Source organism: Acinonyx jubatus, chromosome B4, assembly GCF_027475565.1.
Source record: "Acinonyx jubatus isolate Ajub_Pintada_27869175 chromosome B4, VMU_Ajub_asm_v1.0, whole genome shotgun sequence".
NCBI lineage: Eukaryota > Metazoa > Chordata > Mammalia > Carnivora > Felidae > Acinonyx > Acinonyx jubatus.
The window spans coordinates 2,932,420-2,952,583 of NC_069387.1; positions in this window are offsets into that span (position 1 = coordinate 2,932,420).

Below are 20,164 nucleotides of genomic sequence, written 5' to 3' on the forward strand. Positions count from 1 at the left end.
GAGACCCTAGGGTGCCCCCTCGCCCCTCCCACCCGTGAGGACACAGCCAGAAGACGCCGTCTGTGACCCAGTGGCTCTCACCAGACACAGGATCTGCCGGAGCCTTGATTGCAGACTTCCAGCCTCCAGAGCCGGGGAATGCAGGTCTGGGGTTCACCAGCCACCCTCGTCTGGAGGATTCCTGTTCTGGCAGCCCGAGCTGACCCAGGACACCAGCTTTGGGAGTCAAGGGAAGAGAAGGTCACGTCTGTGTTCTTGGGAGGTTACAGCATGTAAACCCCAGATCCCAGGGAGAGCGACAGAAACTCCTGAGAAGTCTGCTCCGTGGGCTGGGTGGGCGCAGGCCAAGGGCTGACTCATGGGGTGCCCCCCTGCAGAGGCTGGGGCGGGGAGGGGGCACAAACACGTGGGGACATCTATGACTTCAGCCAGCCCTTGTGCAACGTTCTTGGGGGCCCTTGGGGACATTCGACTGGCCACGTTGCTTCCGTGTTGGATCCCTCGGCAGCTGGGGTGGGCTGCTGAGGGCAGAGCGAGGCGGGTGTGGAGGTGGGGAGCTCCCCGTGGTTTCAGCACCTGGTACTGGGCTCGGCCCCGGAGACAGGAGAGCTCGTGCCGTGCGTGAGAGAAGGGGCTGGTGCGGAGGCGGAGGGAAGGGGAGTCGGCTGCTCGCAGGGTCCCCTGACTACGGCTGGGCAGACACCGTCCCGCTGGGCTGGCGGGGAGCCCCGGGGGCTGGGGGTTCGGACGCCAGGCTCCCCGCTCCCTCCACGCCGCCCCAAGCCCCCAGCATCCTGAGCTGAGCGAAAGGCCTCCTTCCCCAGGCTCACCCTGGCAAGACATCACACCCCTAAACCACACTCTGCTTTGGTAAACGAGGACTTTCCCTCCGAGAGTCCTTGCCGTCACCCACACTTGGGCTCTCACTAAATGATCTGAAACCGTGGGGGTCGGCATGCATGGTCCGTCCGTCCGGAGAGACCTCTTCCCCTCAGTAACTTTCTCTGTGAGCTTCGGCTGTTCCTCATATGCCTTCCTGCCCTTGTTCTCAGCCCATGGATGTTGTCATCGGTGAGGGAAACCCCAGGCTAGTGATTTGGGCCAAAATTACGGTTTCTGTTTTGGCTTCCTAACATAGCCTCGGAATTGTGTATTATTTCTAAATTCCTTGCTGAGATACCAATAGTTGGGGCGGGGGGGGAAGCAGATGACTCTTAAATCAGCTTTCAAACAGGTCAGTTCTGCCGCCTTCTGATAACCGCATGTGACGTTTCCGCTTCAAACAAAGTCACGCACCGCTAACAACTTCAGTAAACCCTGCTCTGGAGACGGGCTTGAGAAAGGCACTCCCTCCGGTCATCGCGGGGGTGAGGCCTGCCACGCGGCACGCACTTTCCAACGGCACGCGGATCAAAACGGAGTAGACGGACGGCCACGGACGGTCGCCCGGGTGTCCCCTTGCTTGGCCGAGCGAGGTCGCTGGGTCCCTGGAGATAATTTCCCGCTCCCCCGGCTCCCCCTCCCCCACGACTCGCGGGGTGGGTTCGTGGGCCAGCTCTCTTGCGGAAGGCGTGCCCGGTGGCGTGTTTCAGCCGAGTCAGAGACTGGGATTATCTCACGCCCGTCGTCACAGACTGCTGTGACCGCCTTGGCTCCAAGCCCTGCTCTGTTCACGGCTGCTCTGCGGGAACCAGACCGCCGGCTGTTCCTGTGCTGCCGGCTGCCCCGCCCGCACCCCACGCGGTCGCCCGGGATGTGCACGGTGCCCCCCGTCCGGGCGTTCTGGCTCTGTCAGCTTGCTCACGAAGCTTCCGGAGCTCATCGCCGGGTACCGTGGGCTCCGCAGGCGTGCAGGCCCCTCAAACGTTTCCTTTTCCTTTCTCCTTCGGGTTTGCCTTATCCTTCCCCTTTCTGGACCCTCCTCCGGAAGGCGTTGAGGCGCGTGTTGAGGCGGTGCCCCCTGCCACCCCACCGGGTAACCTGGGCTCGTTCTTCCCCGCCACGGGGTCTCTCCGTCTTCTTCCTCCGCGTCCAGGCTGGCGGCCCAGCAGCGCCCGGAGGGCTTCGAGCCACACGCGGCTGCGGGTTCTCCCGGGTGTGTGTTGTTTGTGTGGGGCCTCGCTTCGCCCCCATCCGGCCCCGCGGGGGTCTAGTTTCCCATTCGGGTTTGCTGCTGCGAAACAGCCTACCTCGAGCCGTTCTTACCTGTTATCTGCACACACGCTTTCATCCGCCCCGTCCCCCGACGGCTCCAGGCTCCGCGTCCCTGGGATTCGCGTCCTTGGCAGGCGGCTGAGGAGGGGGCGCTGAGGGCCACACCAGCTCTAGTTCTGGGTCCCACTGGAAGTGACTCTGAGCGCAATCCTGGCTCTGCCTCCTGCAGGTGCTCCCACAGGTGCTCCTTTAGTGCTCCTGCAGAGGCTTCCTCAGGTTCTCCCTCAGGTGCTCCTGCAGATGCTCCCGTAGGTGCTCCCTCAGGTTCTCTCGCAGATGCTCCCATAGAGGCTCCCGCAGGTGCTCCCTCACGGGCATGTGATCCAGAAGGACCCTGATTGGGTTTGCTGAGGAAGGTAGATTCGGTGTTTCTCTGCATAAACTGTCTGCCAACACCACTCTCCAAAAACAGCTACGATCGCTGAAAACTGCTTTGTGTTTCGTGCGTCCCCCTTCAACGCTGCCTTTCTGCTGTCCTCTCCTCCCACTGCAGAGCGTGTTCCTTGGAAGATGAGATAGCCTCTTACGCTTTCTCACAACAGACTCCCGAGAGGATGTCCTTCCAATCTTACTTGGGAATTCTCCCGCGTCTCCCGAGAGGCGACTTGAGATTTGCCTCCTGTGCTATCCATGGCTGCTGCTGTGCACAGCTCAGAGCCCACCCCACAGCCCGCCTCCAGAGAATGGACAGGGTCCCCCCCGCCAGGGCATGGACAGGGTCCCCCCCCCCCCAGGGAAGGACAGGGTCCCCCCCAGGGCAAGAACAGGGTCCCCCCAAGGGTACAGACAGGGTTTCCCCCAGGGCACAGACAGGTCCCCTCCAGGGCAAGGACAGGGTCCCTCTCAGGGCACGGACAGGGTCCCCCCCAGGGCACAGACAGGGTCCCCTCCAGGGCAAGGACAGGGTCTCCCCCAGGGCGTGGACAGGGTACCCCCCCAGGGCACGGACACAGTCCCCTCTAGGGCAAGGACAGTGTCCCCCCACGGGCACGGACAGGGTCCCCCCCCCCCCAGGGCACGGACAGGATCCTCCCTAGGGCAAAGACAGGGTCGCCCCCCAGGGCATGGACAGGGTCTCCTCCAGGGAAGGAGAGAGTCCCCCCCAGGGCACAGACAGGGTCCGCCCCCAGGGCAAGGACAGGGCCCCCCCCCCAGGGAAGGACAGGGTCCCCCCAAGGGTACCGACAGGGTTCCCCCCAGGGCATGGACACGTCCCCTCCAGGGCAAGGACAGGGTCCCCCTCAGGGCATGGACAGGGTCCCCCCCAGGGAAGGACAGGGTCTCCCCCAGGGCACAGACAGGGTCCCCTCCAGGGCAAGGACAGGGTCTCCCCCAGGGCATGGACAGGGTCTCCTCCAGGGAAGGAGAGGGTCCCCCCCAGGGCACAGACAGGGTCCCCTCCAGGGCAAGGACAGGGTCTCCCCCAGGGCGCAGACAGGGTACCCCCCCAGGGCACGGACACGGTCCCCTCCAGGGCGCAGACAGGGTCCCCCCCAGGGCACGGACAGGGTCCCCCCCCAGGGCATGGACAGGGTCTCCTCCAGGGAAGGAGAGGGTCCCCCCCAGGGCATGGACAGGGTCCCCCCCAGGGAAGGACAGGGTCTCCCCCAGGGCACAGACAGGGTCCCCTCCAGGGCAAGGACAGGGTCTCCCCCAGGGCGCAGACAGGGTACCCCCCCAGGGCACGGACACGGTCCCCTCCAGGGCAAGGACAGGGTCCCCCCCAGGGCACGGACAGGGTCCCCCCAGGACACGGACAGGGTCCCTTGTGTGCTGGCCACATGGCTGATGCTGCTCCTTTTCCCTGCTCTGGTTTCACCGTTCACTGCTTGTTTCAAAACAAGCTTCTTTAAACTCTGTTCGAAAGACAGAGTGAATAGTGTCTGCACGCAACCCGAATTCCGTGCGAGAACAAAGACAGAGACGGGGGCAAGGCTGAAGCACCGTGTGCGGCCCCTCTCCTCTTTTCCTGGAAATGCCGTTCGAAGCCCGGAAGCCTCACCGCCAGAGACACACGTCTGCGTGCCTTCTGCCTCTTGTTCCCGCAAAGGCAGTGGCGAAGATTCCGCGTCCCCAATTTCTGTGTGTGAGTTCAGGGATCCGCTCAGCAGATTCAGGTGATGCCACGAGGGGGAAGGATCCGGCAGGAGCTGAGTCCGTTTGGCCAGGTCTTTCTGGAGAGACCTTGGGACGCTGTGCTTTTGTAGGTGTCAGCCCTTGTGTGCCGGCCCCCCTGAGGTCAGGCTGGGCGGTGGCTCAGGAGCCATTCTACAGGAAACACCCACCTGACCCACCCCACTCTCTCCCAGCCGTCCCTGACCCCTCGCTTCTCTTCCCTGGGCTGGATGTACATATCACGAGCTTCAGAAAGTTCACATGCAAAAACACAAGCATTTGGGATAAGCTACTTATGGCCAATTTTAGGACGAGGAAAGGTTTTTTTTGTCCCCCTGCTTTGGCTTACTTCCCCAATTCTCCACGGATCGTGGACACATGAACACAGCTTTGTTCTTCTAATTATCTCAGGTACAACACTTGAAGGTTGCAGGGCACCGACTCTCTCTGGGATTTCAATGGAATACAGACGTGCTCCGTACCGTAGGGGCAGAAGCTGCTGGCACCACTCCAGAGGCCGATGTGAATTTTGAAAAAGCACGGAAAACTTTGTGTGTGGGGAAAGTTCAGACAAATGCAAAAGTAGACAGAACGAGAAGGCCCCGTGTGCTTCATAGCCGCCAGCTCCCCACGATCGACACTTGGCTGGCTTTGTTTCATCTGTGCGAAACCTGTTCTTCCCTCCCTCTGTCCTTGGGGATTACTTAAAGGCAAGTCCCAGAGATGTGCCCTGTTGCCAGGAAGGCAGGAAGCGAATCGCCCAAGAACATGTGTCACTCCAGTCCCCAGAGAACAGTGGCCCGGTGGCCCTAGGACCACAGTGGCCGTCGTGGTCACAGTGACTCATCTTCTTCCACAGAGACCCCCAAGAATCCTGAGATTTATAGTGCGGGTTTGTTTTTCCAGAATAGCACACTGTTTCCAGAAAGTAGAAAAAATATGTGTTGTGAGACTTTGTGGATTTGGCCCGGAGTTTCGGGGAAAGCTTGCCTGTTTTCTAGAGGGAGCGACGTTCACGACGTTTTCCACACAGATCTCCCTGCCTGGGTGCGAGTCTGTGCGAGTTTCTGGGTATCGGGTCCCGGGGCCACCTTCGCGTCATGCAGTCAGCCGACAAATGCTTACTGAGCACCTGCTGTGTCCTGGCCACAGCAGCAAGCCTGGCGGGGGCTCTGCATCCGGGGGCTGACCTCCTGGCGGGGAGGGGTGCGGGGTCCGGGCCGTGAGGGGGAGGGACCCTCGCAGGCACCCTGGCCCCGTGGTGGGGACTGTCTGAGGGGAAGCTGTCGGGACCTCGGGCGTGTGCAGATTCATCCCTGGGCTGGTCACTGACGCGGGACGAGCAGTGTCCGGGAAGAGGCAGGGGATGAGTTCTGCTTGGGCACAATGACCTTGAGCTGCCTGGCACATCCAGCCGGAGACATGTGCCTTGCAGGTGCGAGCAGCGAGGCTCAGCGTCTGGAGCTGTAACATTTAAGGTTTTGAGAAGACCCACAACGGGCAAGAGAAGCCGGTACACGGCTGCCGGTCCCCTCCTCCCTGCAGGTGTGAACCAGTGCACAGAGAGGAGTCCGGCAGGGGACCGAGTGCATGGAGGCCATGAGCCACGTCGGGAGGGAGGGGCGTGCGGGGTGGGGGGGAATGTCACCGGAAGCAGAGCAGGTGGCCGCGGGCGCATCAGCCCGTGGACGGCACGGGCATCCTGTCTTTATTCCTGGTAACCCTGGCTCCCCCGTCCTTTCAGGAACTGTGCGTGTTTCCTGGGGGCGCCCCAGCTTTGCGAAGGCTGCGCCCAAGCCTCTGTTGTCACTTGTCACCTGGACTCTGTCCCGTGCGTGTCGGGTCCTCCCTGGTCAGGCCGTGGACGGATGCTACCAGCCCCTCGTCGTGTCCAGAAGGCGTTTCCACGATCACCTTCCCACGCCGACCGCTGCTCTCGGGGCTGAGGACCCGTCTGCTGCTCTGTGCCCTGGTCTGCCGGGGCTCGCACGAACGGGGGTGGGGGGCTACCAGTGGCCTGTGGACATTTCTGCAGCGTGCCAAGCGTGTGGCCAGCGAGGGCGCTTTGTGTCTCCCTGGGACCCACGCGAGACAGGAACCCTGGCTTCCCTGTGGTCCAGGACCCCACGCGGCCTGAGAATGCAGCGGTCCCCGCCTTCGGGGTCCCTAAGCGTACAGGCGGGGCCGCGTCCCTTCTCAGCGTCCGCTGGCATTTGTTTCTTTTTTTCCATTTCTTTGATCCTAACTGATTCTCTGTCTCCATTTCCTCCCATTTAGGAAAACGCGTCCAGTCTGGAAGCTGGCTCTCGCGGCTAAAAATACCCTTCCAAGTCTCGTTTCATGCCCCGACCTCCGCTCTTGAAACTCGAGGGCTGGGGATGCGCCTCGAGTGTCTCTCTGGGCTGCTCCTGTGTCGCTCATTTCCTGATGGGTTAAGACAAGACCCGGGCCTGTGCGAACAGCGGGGAGCCAGAAAAAGGGTGGGAGGCCCCCCCTGGTCTGTCACAGTGTCGTGTCCCGGCACGCCGCGTGAGCTCAGGGTCTCAGACGGACGGCTGCGGAAAAGTCACGAACTAGGCACAGCGTCCTTGGCGTGGGCTGGGTTTTGTGGGAGATCCACAGATGAATCAGGCTCTCCTGACTTCCCCGAGAATGTGGCCTGGAGGAGACTGACTGACCGCACGCAGGGCGACTCTCGGCTGGGGTCCAGTATATTCTCCGGTGGGCATGATGGAGGGTGAACGTCTGTGGTAGACGCGGGGCAGGAGCTCAGGGAGGTGAACCGGGCAGACCCAGCGAGGCCTGGTCACTGGGATTCCCCTCGGCGGCCCTGTCTTTGGAGATAAGGATGCTCTTGTCCTTGAGGGAGGTGGAGGGAGGCCACCTGTCACGGGAGAGTCCCACGACCTGCTTCGGGGGAGGTCAGAGAGTCCTTCCTGCACCTGCGGTTACTCAGCTCCCTTCAGCTTGAAAGAGTCAGTGAGCCACGGCGCCACGTGGTGGGGTAGCGTGACCACCCAGCCGTGACCACAGCCGAGCTCTTGACACCTCTGGCGTTTAGCTCCCTCCTCCGGAAGCGGGGTAATGAGAAGGCCTGCACACAGGGCACCTTGTGGTCTCACACGGTGACAGCGGGCAGGGCCAGGCGCTGGCACGGTAGACCCATCGGGAGGAGTAAAATGCACAGCACATGCTTATTGAATGTTTTTGAAAAGTATGAGTAAAGGCTTATGCTATCATTAAAGAAAAACACGACACAATATGATCCAGGCTACGTACGCAAAGAAAATCAGAAAGTAACGCGTTGAAAATACTAATGAGGGGCGCCTGGGTGGCTCAGTCGGTTGAGATCCGACTTCGGCTCAGGTCATGATCTCACGGTTTGTGGGTTCGAGCCCCGCGTCGGGCTCTGTGCTGACAGCTGGGAGCCTGGAGCCTGCTTCGGATTCTGTGTCTCCCTCTCTCTCTGCCCCTCCCCTGCTCATGCTCTCTCCCTCTCTCAAAAATAAATAAGCATTAAAACAATTTTAAGAAAATACCAACAATAATTTTGTCTGGTTGACAAAACTAGACAGGTCTTTGCCTCCTTCTTTATTCCTTCTGAATTGCTCTGTTTTATTTGGTGAACACCCTGGTTTTGGGCTGTCACACGGCTGGAGACGCAGCACACGCCCTGCGGGAGCCCCTTGTGTGCGTCTCCCAGGAGCTCCTCCGCGTGGCTCTCCCGGAACAGTCTGCTTGCCTGTGTACCTTGTCTGATGTGTTGGGAATAGATCTAGAACCCAGCACCACCCCTGCCTGGCTCACTCTACACCCTGAGGCCACCAGGAGCTCTGCAAATGTTGGGTAGAAGTGGCCCCATGGCAGGTCAGCGCTGAAAATGGGCAGCTGCCCACCTCCGGGGCTGTGGCCGTGAACTGGCGCCCCCCAGGGGAGGCAGCTGGAGAAGGCACCCACCGTGGGTAACTGGGGCCTCTGTCCCGCAGGACCGTAGGCCATGCTGACCTGGTGCTGTGCCCTCATCTGCAGAACACGATCCCGAGGGTCAGTCCGTTTCGTCCCCTGTGGGCTCTCTGCTCTCAGCCGGGCACCTGCTCAGCACATGTGGAAGCTTCCAGGTCCTTGGTCATCCCTCTGTCCTGCGGCCATGCACCTTCATCCGGGTGAGCGAGGAGACAATCCTGTGCCCCAACGGCAGATGGTGGCTGACCCCAGGCCCGTGCTGCCGGGGACACCCACGTCGATCCATACGCCACACCTGGGAATTCCACAGCCTTGATCCTGTCACGGGGTGCGCGGACGGCCCATGTGATCAGTGCCCTTATGAAAGAGGCCCCGGAGAGCCCCCCCACCCTTCCTGCAGGTAAGAACACAGCCATCTGGAACCAGGAAGCCGTTCTCACCAGACGCCGAATCTGGGGCGCCGGGGCCCTGATCTCCGACCCCAGCCTCCAGAACTGAGAAATCAGCGTCCGTTGTTCATAAGCCCCTGGTCTGTGGTTTCCTGTCACAGCAGCCTGGACGGACTAAGGCAGGCACTATCTTGTCCGGGGCCTGGGACCCTGATGCGCTCACCCCCGTGTATTTGGTTTTGGTATCGAGGATTGCGCATCTCCTGGAATCTTGCTTCTCTTTCCCCAGTTCCAGGATGCCCGGCCACCTCTCCCCTCCCAAACTCCAACACGGCCGGTGGTCTGATGGGCAACTTCAAGAGAAGACCTCGTCCCACGTAGACAGCCCCTCCCCCACCCGGCAGGACTCCACATAATGAGAGACCTTTCTTTCGATATTCACAGAGGTGGCAGAGATAGACCTTTAGAAATAAACCCTTTAATACACTACCTGTCGGCTCGTTTTCGCATTGCTCCCTGGGAGACTAACAGGTGGGCATGGGTGGGTATAGCCACACGTACCCCGGCTCTGTGTTTTACTGGGTGCAGGTGTTGGCTAACTGGTGCTGGCACAGTGATGGGGGAGCTTGAAGTAGCAAAGATGTCCCTGCTCCAGCAGAATCCCCCAGAGAGGGGACTGAGGCCGGTGAGGTTGGGCACCGTGGGGCTAGAGGCTCTGGCACCTGGGCCACGCTCTTGGCTCCTGTTCTGGTGACATTAGTGACACTCCTGTGTCCCGGCTCCTGCAAGGGAGGTGATATGAGGTGCTGGAGATTTCTCCAGTGCAGACGGCTTCTGCCTCTTGTCCATGAACATGCTCCAGGTTACAGGATTCCCTTGCTTTTCTAAAGGCTCCGTCGACATGTGTCTCTTTTGCGTCCTTTTTGCTCATATATGGGAATCTTAATCCGTGGCTAGGCACGAAGGCAGGCGGTTCCTGCCAGCAGCATTTACATAAATTCAAGTTAACTTCCACTCTTCCCCCGTATGACAGAAACGCCTAGCAAATCTTTATGCTACGGCATTTTGCCATTCATATATTCTGTAGCAATAACAATTTTCCTTCGGAGAGGCAGAAAGGGCTCTTACTTTCTGTATTGTAATTTTCTGCATTTTGCCAGAAAGGACCTTAATAGTCATGATGATAAAGCAGTCTTTTCTGTGCAGCAGGAGTGAATATCCTCCTGAAGACAGCTTGTAAGCCTCTGCAATCAACAGACAGATGCTGGAGAAGGGACTCTTTTATTCCGTCAAATAATAATAATTTTTGGGCAATAGAGTGCCACCTTGACTTCAGTGGGTTCAGCGAGCCCTGGGGAGCAGGGCTGCTGTGTTCAGTCACCAGGTGCCGTGTGTGGGGAGGACACACGAGTCCTCCCAGAGAGTCACCTGGCACTGTCTCTCTGCTGTTCCTCCAGGTCCGGGCTGACCACACTGCACGGTGCCCCAGCTGTCCTCCCAAGTCCCCTGCCCAAGTTGGTGGCACATCACAGGGCATCTGAGAACCTGCCAACGTGCCCCTTCATTGCTCACAGATCCATTGGCTCTGTCTGTGTGTCCTGGGACAGATGGGGTGGCTTCGGAAGGGGGGCAGGGGACACAGGGAATTGGGTGGGATGAGAAGCTGGGGCTAACGGGACTGGCACTCAAGTTAAGATCCCTCTATATTTACCATCTTACACAAGAATTGTATCTTTTAGAAATTGCTTTGTTATTCCAAGACTTCTGTCGATGGGGACACTGCTTTATGACCCTGTGTGATCTGGTAAGAGACTCCCATTGGCGACAAGGAACAATATAAGGCCATTGTTTTTCTTTTTAGTCTGTGTCGGTTCACCCTCCAAGAACCGTGGCGAGCACATCCAGGGCCTCATAGAAAATAGGGCTCATGGGTCAGGGCAGGGAGTTGATGGCTGTGATGGCAGGGAAACATGAATCACCTAGAGACGCGGAGGCTCAGGATTCCGCAGGAAACGCCAACCTTCCTGGAAATGTGTGTGTATTTCTGTATATATTTATATGCCATGCATAAATATATACTATAGATATAGATATGTGTGTGTATAACATGGGAACGTATATATAATGTGTGTATGTATGATGTGTGTACATATAATGTATGTGAATACATAGTGTGTGTATATATACAATGTGTGCATATATATAATGTGTGTGTATATATGTGTGTATTATATATATGTGTGTATATATATAATGTTTGTGTGTGTATATATATATATATATAATGTGTATACATATAGTGTGTGTATATATATACTGTGTGTATATATATAATATGTATATAGATATATATATAATGTGTGTATGCATATATATAATGTGTGGATGTGTATTTTGTGTATATAATGTGTGTATATTATAGATACATGATGTGTGTATATAATGTGTGTATTATATAGATAATGTGTGTGTATATATATAATGTTTGTGTGTGTATATGTAATGTGTGTGTATATATATAATATGTGTATATAATGTTTGTATATATATGTGTATAATGAAGCCTTTCTTGGGGCAGAAGGTAACTGAGCTGAGAAGCATAGCTTATTCCCTTAGAAACTTTTCTCCGTCCTCAAATTTTTGTTGCTATTGAGCAGATATGGACTTTGCTGGGAGATATCATATATATACTTGGTCCTAGTTGTTAAAAGAGATATGGGTTCACAGGAGACTTGTCGGCACAGCTTGGGGCTGGAGTCCCTGTGATGTGGCCAGAGAGACGGTGCTGTGTCCCTAATGTGGCACATCGATGGTGGGGGGGGGCAGATTTCACAAATGACAATAAAGGGCACCCAGTGAAATATAAATTTCAGACAAACGCATTCTTTTAGTATAAGTATGTCCCATGGAATATTTGGGACATACTTATACTAAAACATTGTTCATTATTTATTGGAAATTCAAGTATAAGTGGAAGCATTATGTGTCATCCGGCAACCCCCACAGACGACCGTTTTACATAAGCAACAAATTATGAGCAAACACAAAACTTGAGAGGAGTGTGGGGCCATGGCTTACCGGGCTCAGGCCATCCGAGCCCACCCGACGCCGAGGTGACGTCTGCTGCCGTGTTCTTCTCGGCCTGAGCAGCTGGTTTAGGGGGGGTGGGTGTGCATGCGTGTGGGCGTGCACACATGTGTGTGTGTCTGTGTGTGTGAAGAGGTGGGAGAGGCAGTGTGAGACCCAGGAGAAGGTTGTGGCACTGCACTACTATTTCCAGAGTCAAGTGCAAGAGAGAAAGAGTAGAGCATGAGTTGTCTGAATGGATCAAGCCCAGAGGTACGGATCAATTGATCGATCAATAGATAGATGGCCCAGCCAATGGCCGTTGAGAGCCAGGGTCTCTGCCAGGCGTCCACCAGGATCCTGTCACCGGCAGTGCAGACAAACGTTGCATGGGAAGCCACCATCGACGGGGAAGGGGTCCCATCTGGGGAAGTGAGGAAGCCCGGGCGTGACCAGTGGCCTGGGGGGACTCGGGTGAGTGGGACGGTGAGGCCGGAGGGCACCCAGCGGCCTTCATAGGCTTTCTGCTCTACGTAGGGACGTGGGGACATGGGGGCAGAACGTGAAACAGTGGCGGGGGGGGGGGGGGCGGTGCCTGCCTTGCACCCTCCCAAGTCCCAGGGCACAGGCTCACGGGCTCAGCCAGCTGGGACCCGAGTGACCCTCCCTGGCACAGCATCCAAGGAGGCACCACACAAACAGACACAAATCTCTCAAGAGTCAGGAGAAATACGACTTTAACACAACACACGAAAACATCAAAATTCATGCAAGAAAATCATGATGAATGAAATATCAAAATTTGACATAAAGACGGTGCCGTGATGAGCCATACTGGAGCCCGAGGCAAAAAAAAAAAAAAAAAAAGGTCAGGATTAATGATCCTGTCTTTATTTAAAATGCTGATTTTTTTGGTCGTGGGTTTCTGCATTAATTCTGCTTTTCTAACAGTGCGTTAACATGCCGTTTACCTCAGTGACTGAAATTCTGTGCTTCCCTGGCCTTTTCCTGCAGGAAAGGAGCCCGGCCTGGCATCTTTGGAGGATACCCGTCTTCCCTGAAAACCCTTTGCCTCCATTTCTTACCAGCAGCCAGCAGCAGCTCTGGGGAGCACCTCCGAGTAAGGACGGGGCCGGGGCACGGGGGCCATAGGGAAGCCCAGAAATAGCCATGCAGGCACTCATTTGTTCATTCATTCATTCCTGCATTCCGCAGCTCTGACTGACACAGGCCGGGACCCGACAGCAGGCAGCATGTCTGTGTTCAGGTTCAACAACGCTGTCCTGTGGCCACAGCAGAGGAACGGCCCAGCCCCTGTCACCTCCCTCCACAGAGACGTAACTGCAGCCCGGTGACAAGGTAGGGGTCCTCCCTCCCCTTACTGGCCTCAGAGGGCAGAAGCAGGGTTTGCAAACGCTGGCTTTCCTCCCATGCTGGCCTGGCCAGGGGTTACCAAGATCAGGGTGGAAGGGACAGCGGCCGCAGCCAGGGTGGGCTGGGGGGAGGTGCTGGGTCGCGTCCTCCCCTTGCTGGTGAGTGCTCCCGCATTCCCAGGAGAGTCCAGGCTGGGCCGTCCTCCCTCTCAGGAGGGAGACACGGTGACGTGGAGTTCAGGGTGGAAGTCTCCAGGACGAGCGGGGCTTCTTCCAAGCCCAGGATTTAAAAGGGGAAGAGAGGAGGCCTGTCCCTCTTGAGAGCAGGGACACATGTCCCGTGATTCCAAGGGCAGAGCGAGCACAGCTGGTGGCCTTTCAGGAGGCACCCCACTTCTAGCTTGTGGGGACGGTGGTTCACAGCCTGTGATCCCTTTCACAGAATGACACCCCCCAGGCTGCCGGCTGAGTTACACTTAAGGCAGGTGTCTGCTCCTGATGGAGATTCGGTGGACACAGAATGTGTGTGAGACACGTACGACCTGTGCTTTTGCTACGTTTCTTCACGATGGAGCAGGTTCTCAACAGGGGCTCCAGGCGTGGCCGCGGACCGAAAGGCGCGACGTCTCTTGAAAGCAGCCGGGGAAACCGGGCGCTTTCACCCCAACACTACGGAGCGACCGCCCGTGACACCTGGTCCTGGCTGAGGCCCCCCTTGCTCCTCGGGCACCCCCTGGACTGTGTCCCCGTTTCCCAGCCACTGCCCTCCATGGGGGGTGTGTTCATGGTGGACAACATGCCCGGTCCGGTGAGGCTCAGCCCGGTGCAAACCCCTCCCAGGATCCGGGGCCACCTCTGCCCACTTACAAAATCACGATCAGATCACGATCGGGGGGCAGGCACACCCCTGTGTGAGCCGCTACTGAGGCACCCGATCCGGGGGGCAGAGTGAGAGCACGGCAGGTGCACAGCCCAGGGTGAGTCGGGGCTGAGGTCACGCGGGGGCAGAGCTGGGATCTAGTCCAGGGCGGCCGTGTCCCGCGCAGTCGTCGTGGGAGGTAGAGGGGACACTGGGGTGGGGGGAGGCAACGTGGATTCTAGGCAGAGGATGGGCGTGATGTGTTGTGTTTTCTTTTTAAGTTTTAGCAGCAATGGGGAGGGGGCGCCTCTGTTTCCCAGCAGAGGGCCTCCCCTCAGGCGGGACGGTGACCGCTGGCTCCAGACAAGGAAGGTGCCGGTTGTGTGGTGATGATTTCCACGGAGGATGAAGGAGACAGGGAGGGAATGTGATGGGCGCCCCCGGCCTTGCCCTGGACTGGACACCGGCTGGCGTCTCCTTCCACAGGACACGCAGGGGCGGGCTCGGGGACAGGCTGGCGGACCTGCTCGCTCCGTCGCGGGCTGGTCTGCGCACAGCAGGCATCTGGACCTGAGATCGGCCGTGCGGCTGGTCTGGGCTCAGCGTTTACGTCGTGACCTGTCGGGCAGTGACCATTGCACAGAAACCCCCGTGTGGGCCTGCAGGGGGGATACGGTCTTGGAGTAAGAAGTTTACAGAAGAAATTGTGTCTGCAAACGTTCCTTCCGCATCCGGCCCCCTCCCCGCTCCAGGCAGCAGCACCCGCCCTTCTGGGGACAGCCGGAGCACAGGCGCCCGCCGTGTGACCCAGTGCTCCTGGCCGTCATCCTGGTCCCGGGGCCGTGGACGGGTCTTCTGACCGCAGCTGCGGCTTCCCTCACATGCGGAAGGCCCCGCCCGGGCAGGGTTCCATGAGTGGCACCAGGACACACCCCCTGAGGGCGCACGGCCCGGGTGCCCAGGGCGCAGTGGTCCTGGCGAGTGTCTGCAGAGCAGGTGGCTGAGACCGGCCACGCGGGCTGCAGGCGGGGCTGGGGCGAGGTGTGGGGGGCCGGTCATCGGTGAGGAGCTCTCCCCATGGCGACGTCCACTGCTGGACGGCAAACCTGCCCGGGGACAGGGACGGAGCCCGCGCCTTCTCTGCCAGGACCGCGTGTCCTCTGCTCTCGGTCGCACACGCACAGCATCCCCCGCCAGGGCCCCTGGCCACCACCTCCGGGGGTGCGCCCTGCTCGCCCCCCCAACCCACACCCGTCCTGGCCTTTTGCTCTCAAGTTACCAATTTACTGTCTTTTTTCTTGGATGGAGGAGGAAAGGATTCACCCTATCAACATTTCCTGTTCAGGGAAACGTTGAAAAGACGGTCACGATCCCTCCTTTCCTGTACAGTGAGGGTCGCAGAGCAGAAAAAAGACGATCTTTGTATGCTTTTCGGAGGACGAGTAGGAGCCGTGAGGAGCTGTGACACTGGCTCCCAGCACGTGGCGGGGAGTGGGGGGGAGGGAAGAAAGGGCGTCGGGCGGGGGAGAGGGTCCGCAGGGAGTCGAGGGGCAGCCTGGTAGCTGCCCGCTTCCGTAGCCGGCTGGTATCCAAAACCAGGGCGTGGCGAGGAGGAAATCACATTAAAATGTGTCCTAGCCTCATTCCCACTGCACTGGGATGGGTGCCTCTGAAAATGGGGAGGGGGTTAGGGGCCAGGAGGGAGCATGACCTCCGGTTCCTGGGGGACCTGGGGACCTTGGTCCCCTTGAGACCCAAGCGTCTCAATGCCGTCCCATCAGGATTCGTCCGTGATTCGGCCAGGCTCTCAGGTTCCTGAGGAAGAGCCAAAGTTGCCAAGACCCAGGTGTGTTGTCCCCTGGGCACGATATTGACCTGTCGTGATCAGGTCACATCCCACTGGGAGCACACCCCAGGCTGTACACAGGTGGGAAATGTCCCGGAAGGCCCACAAGGTGTCACCCTCGTCCTCGGAATGAACACCATCTCCGCCCCTGCGGCACGGTGGCCACAGCCGGGAGAAATGTGCCGTGTTTCAAGGAAGCCATCCTTTCTAATAATAACGAGATGGCAGTTAGTAGGGGAAATGGCATAAAATTATTATACCGGTTAGTGAAATCCTGATTCTAAACTACAGAAAAACTCCCCCTTGAAAGCACGTTCAGGAAGACCGTAGCACTTTCCAGTCCTCTCTCCCTGCTTTGCTCTGTGGATACACCTGACCACTGTGCCTCAGGGCCTCCTGGGTCTCCGGCCACACATGCGGTCAGGGGAGCGGGCTTAGCCCTCTTGGGCAGCCTGCACCCCTGTGCCCTCACGAGTCTCTGGACGCCTACAGAATGGAACAAAACCCTGCAGGGTGGGCTCTGGGAGGGCCAAGGGGGTGCACGCTTTTCATGACGCTTACGGACTCCTCGAACAATCTGTCTCTATTTTACTAACGAGAAAGCAGAGTTTCAGGGCAATTCTGGGTCTTGCTCAAGGCCAAGTTCCCCATCAACATGGCTTTCAAACCTTGGGTCTGTTTGGCTCTTCACCCCGTACTCGGACTCAGCCCATTCTTCCGGCGGGCCAGCTGGGCCGGAGGGGGGGCAGGAGCCGGGAGCCTGAGCTGGAAGGGTGATTCCTAGGACACCCCAGCGCAGGGGCGGGGGCCCCGAAGATGCCCTGTCCGCACATCAGCACCACCAATGGGGAGGAGGCCTCCCGCGGATCGCAGCAGGAATCCCCCGAGGCTCCATCGGGAAGCCTGTTTTCTGGACCCATCAGGACGGGGCGAGAGTGGCAAGGGAGACAAGCCGCCGGCAGCAGGAGTGGGCGGAGGGCTCCCCCTCAACCAGAACGATGTGGGGGCGGTAAACAGGCGAGTGCTGGCCCCGGCCGCTGCTGTGTCCGTGCTGTGCCCCGAAAAGCCTGCCGGGTCCCCTGCGGGACAGACTCCACCTTTCCCTCCTGTCCCCCAGGTGCAGGCTGCGACAAGGAGCGCCCCGTCACCGGCCCCAGCTCTGCTCCCCAGGGAGCCCACCCCAGCCCCAGATGCTACCGGCCCCGGCTTCGGGGAATTGTCACCAGCAGAGGGGATCTGCTGTAGGCGCGAGGACAGGTCACCGTGGGCCCACTGCGTGGCAGAAACCGCGATCAACGGGCGTTGTCCCGCAGCCCTGCCGTGCAGTCCGCTGCTCACCACCGGGGCCCCAGGAGTCTGGGAGCGGGGCCAGCGCCCCCGAAGCAGGTGCGACTTTGTGTTCAGCACAGCACCGAACGGGGGCTACGTGGTTGTGGTCCCAGTGCGTGCGCCCACGTTTCCATGGCGATGGTAGCATGTCCTGTTAGGTTGTTGGGGTTTCTGAGAGCGACAGGGTCTCCGTGGACCCCTCACTGACCTGGAGACGCTGGTGCCCGGGCCTCTGTGCTCTGAGTGAAATCGGGCCGGTTGCGGCTCCAACCGGTGCGTGTGAGGAGGGCGCCCCGACCCCATGAGGCGCGTCAGCTCACCGCATGTTCGTGAAGCCTGAGCGTTGAGTAGACAAGTAGTGAACTCCTGTGACAAACACACCCATATCGTGCAAGTTTGTCTTTTCATATTCGGGGTTCTTGCGAATTCCACATACTCAGCACTAACCTCGGGGTCTGCTGGTGAGACTCTTGTACGCACACCTGCACACACTCACATAGGCATATGCCTGCACACGCGCGCATATCTCCACACACCTGCGTGTTTGCACACACACTCACATACCACCCACCCGGAGGAGCAAGAGGAGAAGGGGACTGAGTCCTGACTGGGTTGGAATCAGGCTGGTCTAGACCAGGAGCCTTCAGTTAGGGACTTTCTGAGAAAACACACCCTGGGCGCCCTCGCCGCCGGCTCTGCCCCGCCCCCGCCCGGGGGTCACCAGGCTGACAGCCAGCCGTCCCCTGGGGACCCCCGGCAAGTGCCTTCACCTCAAGAAGCCAGAAAAGTGGGTGTTTCCCTCATCACTGACTTGCAACACCGGTGAAAAATAGTTGGGACACGGCGTGCTTTGAAATCGCAAACTAGCAGCGGGCGACATTCTCCCGCAGTTTAAGAGAAAGGGCATATTTATTATGTTTTAATACAGTCGTGCTAGTAACACAGGCTGAGAAGTTTAGTGACTTCAGACGGATGCCATTAAATGAGTCATTGGAAGGGCAAACAGTTTTATCCCGGGGGCTCCAAAGTGCTAGGAAGCTGATAAAGTATCGGAATTGCTTACAGGTTAACCGTGGAGACACTTGACGTCTTACACAGGTAATGGACTAAGAGGGAAATATGGGAAGGCGAAAATTGAAGAAATAAATTTGCTAGGATGATAAGGCGCAGCTGTGTCTACTGATAACCTCGCGGATGAAAACAGAAAAATGCACATCCACACACTGATATTTTGTCTACACAACGTCAAGCGTCTCAATGCTCAGTATCCTAAAATCTTAGCCAAGAAGTCGGGCTGCGTGGGAGTCGGCTGCCGAGCGTGTCCCAAAACGCGCTCCCAGACCTGTTCCGGGTCAGGGGCTGCGTGCCCCGTGCCTCGATCCTGCCCTTGGCACACGCCTCACCTGGTGTGGATTAGCACATCAGCCGCTCTTGTTGGCCATGTGACTTCTCACATTTCTTTATGTGATGCTATTCTTGGAGTCAGATTAAGAGGAAGCTGTGGTCCCTGTAAGTGTCGATATCTTTTCTCGTGGGTACGAGACGCTCACGGCAGAAGGTGCCTGGAAGGTGGTCCTCAGGCCCTCCCAGCTGGCGTACGAGGAGGTGTGCATCCTGCGTGATCCTGAGGGTGGGGTTCTCAGGGAGCCCGTCCAGCTGTCCACGGGTTTAACAAAGTGATACACTTTGGGTAGACTTTTGGGTCACTTTTCCAGTGATACACATGGGTACAAGTCCTGGATCACCCACCTCTCTTCGTTTCGGTAGGTTTTACATTCACACACTCTTGTTACCACTTCCTTTCATGTCTACCAATTAAAGCCCTGTCCTTTCCTCCTTTGGGCTCGCTCAAGACCTGCGGGGTACTCTGCGTAATCACCACTGGCTCCTGTTCTCCGGTCGTTTTACTTCGTGGTTTCGCCATTCCTGCGGGGCGGCAGTTTGATGTTTATTGTAGCAAATTTTCTCAATAGCCCCTTAATCTGCCGTCAGGTCGATCATGTGTTCCTCGACTTTCATGATAAATGAAATCTTTTACCGAAGGGATCTTGATGAAGTGTTGGTCTCTAAGGACTTACAGAGGCCACACTGGTTTTTCTTTTTTTTTCACCTTTGAATCCGGTGTGTTGTGAAATCTAGAAGTAGGTCATTCTCAACCACTCAGTTTTGCAAAGCTTCTACATTAGCTGACCTCATTCTCACACCCTTTGAACAAGAGGGATCTTAAATGGGTAAGTATCGGACTCTGTAGAGCGAGCCTGAGAGGGGCCACGCGGTGGCAATTTGGATAGGCGCTGAGTGTCTGTTTGCAAGCGTTTGCCAGACCTTCCCACTTGGTAATTCGCTCCTTTGAACCCAAACATTAAGTCTTTAGGAAGGACTGTCTAGGGCACGAAGCACTTACTCTATTATAGTCTACGGGGGGAAGGAATTATGCCCTCCCCCGAGCCCCCCTGCCCCAGGACTGGATGGGGAGGGGGGGAGACCCAGGTGTGGCTGCCACCCTGAAGAGCCTCGGAGGGGCTTTCAGGCATCACCGAACCCCACGGAGGCAGGGGTGGGGAGGCCGGGGTAGGGAGTGGGTGTCCGGGCCGTAATTCTCGAGCGCTGGTCTTGCTACCACAGACAGCATAAATCTGATGCGCACCAGTGACTCGAACAGACGGCACAGGACATGCCAGGAACCTGGTAGTGAAGTCCTGACTCCCGAAAGGGAGCTACGACACAGCACTAATGGGGGAGGAGAGGACCTGTGTCCACAGCCGTCCGCGGCCCAGCTCGGGCGGCTCCTTCCCAAATGGGCACACGGCCCGCGCGCTCCGCTGCCGGGTTGGTGGGCCTCGGGGGGCCCTCACTGCTGAGCTGTGTTCCGGTTAATGCCGGTCGGTATTTTAACCTCCGCCGACTGCGATCCTTGTGTGGAGTTCACAGAAGCCGCGATCTGCGCTGGGGTTTTGATTTTTGATGTTTGTTCATTAATGAAAGCCGTTTCCCCAAGAGTAATCATTCC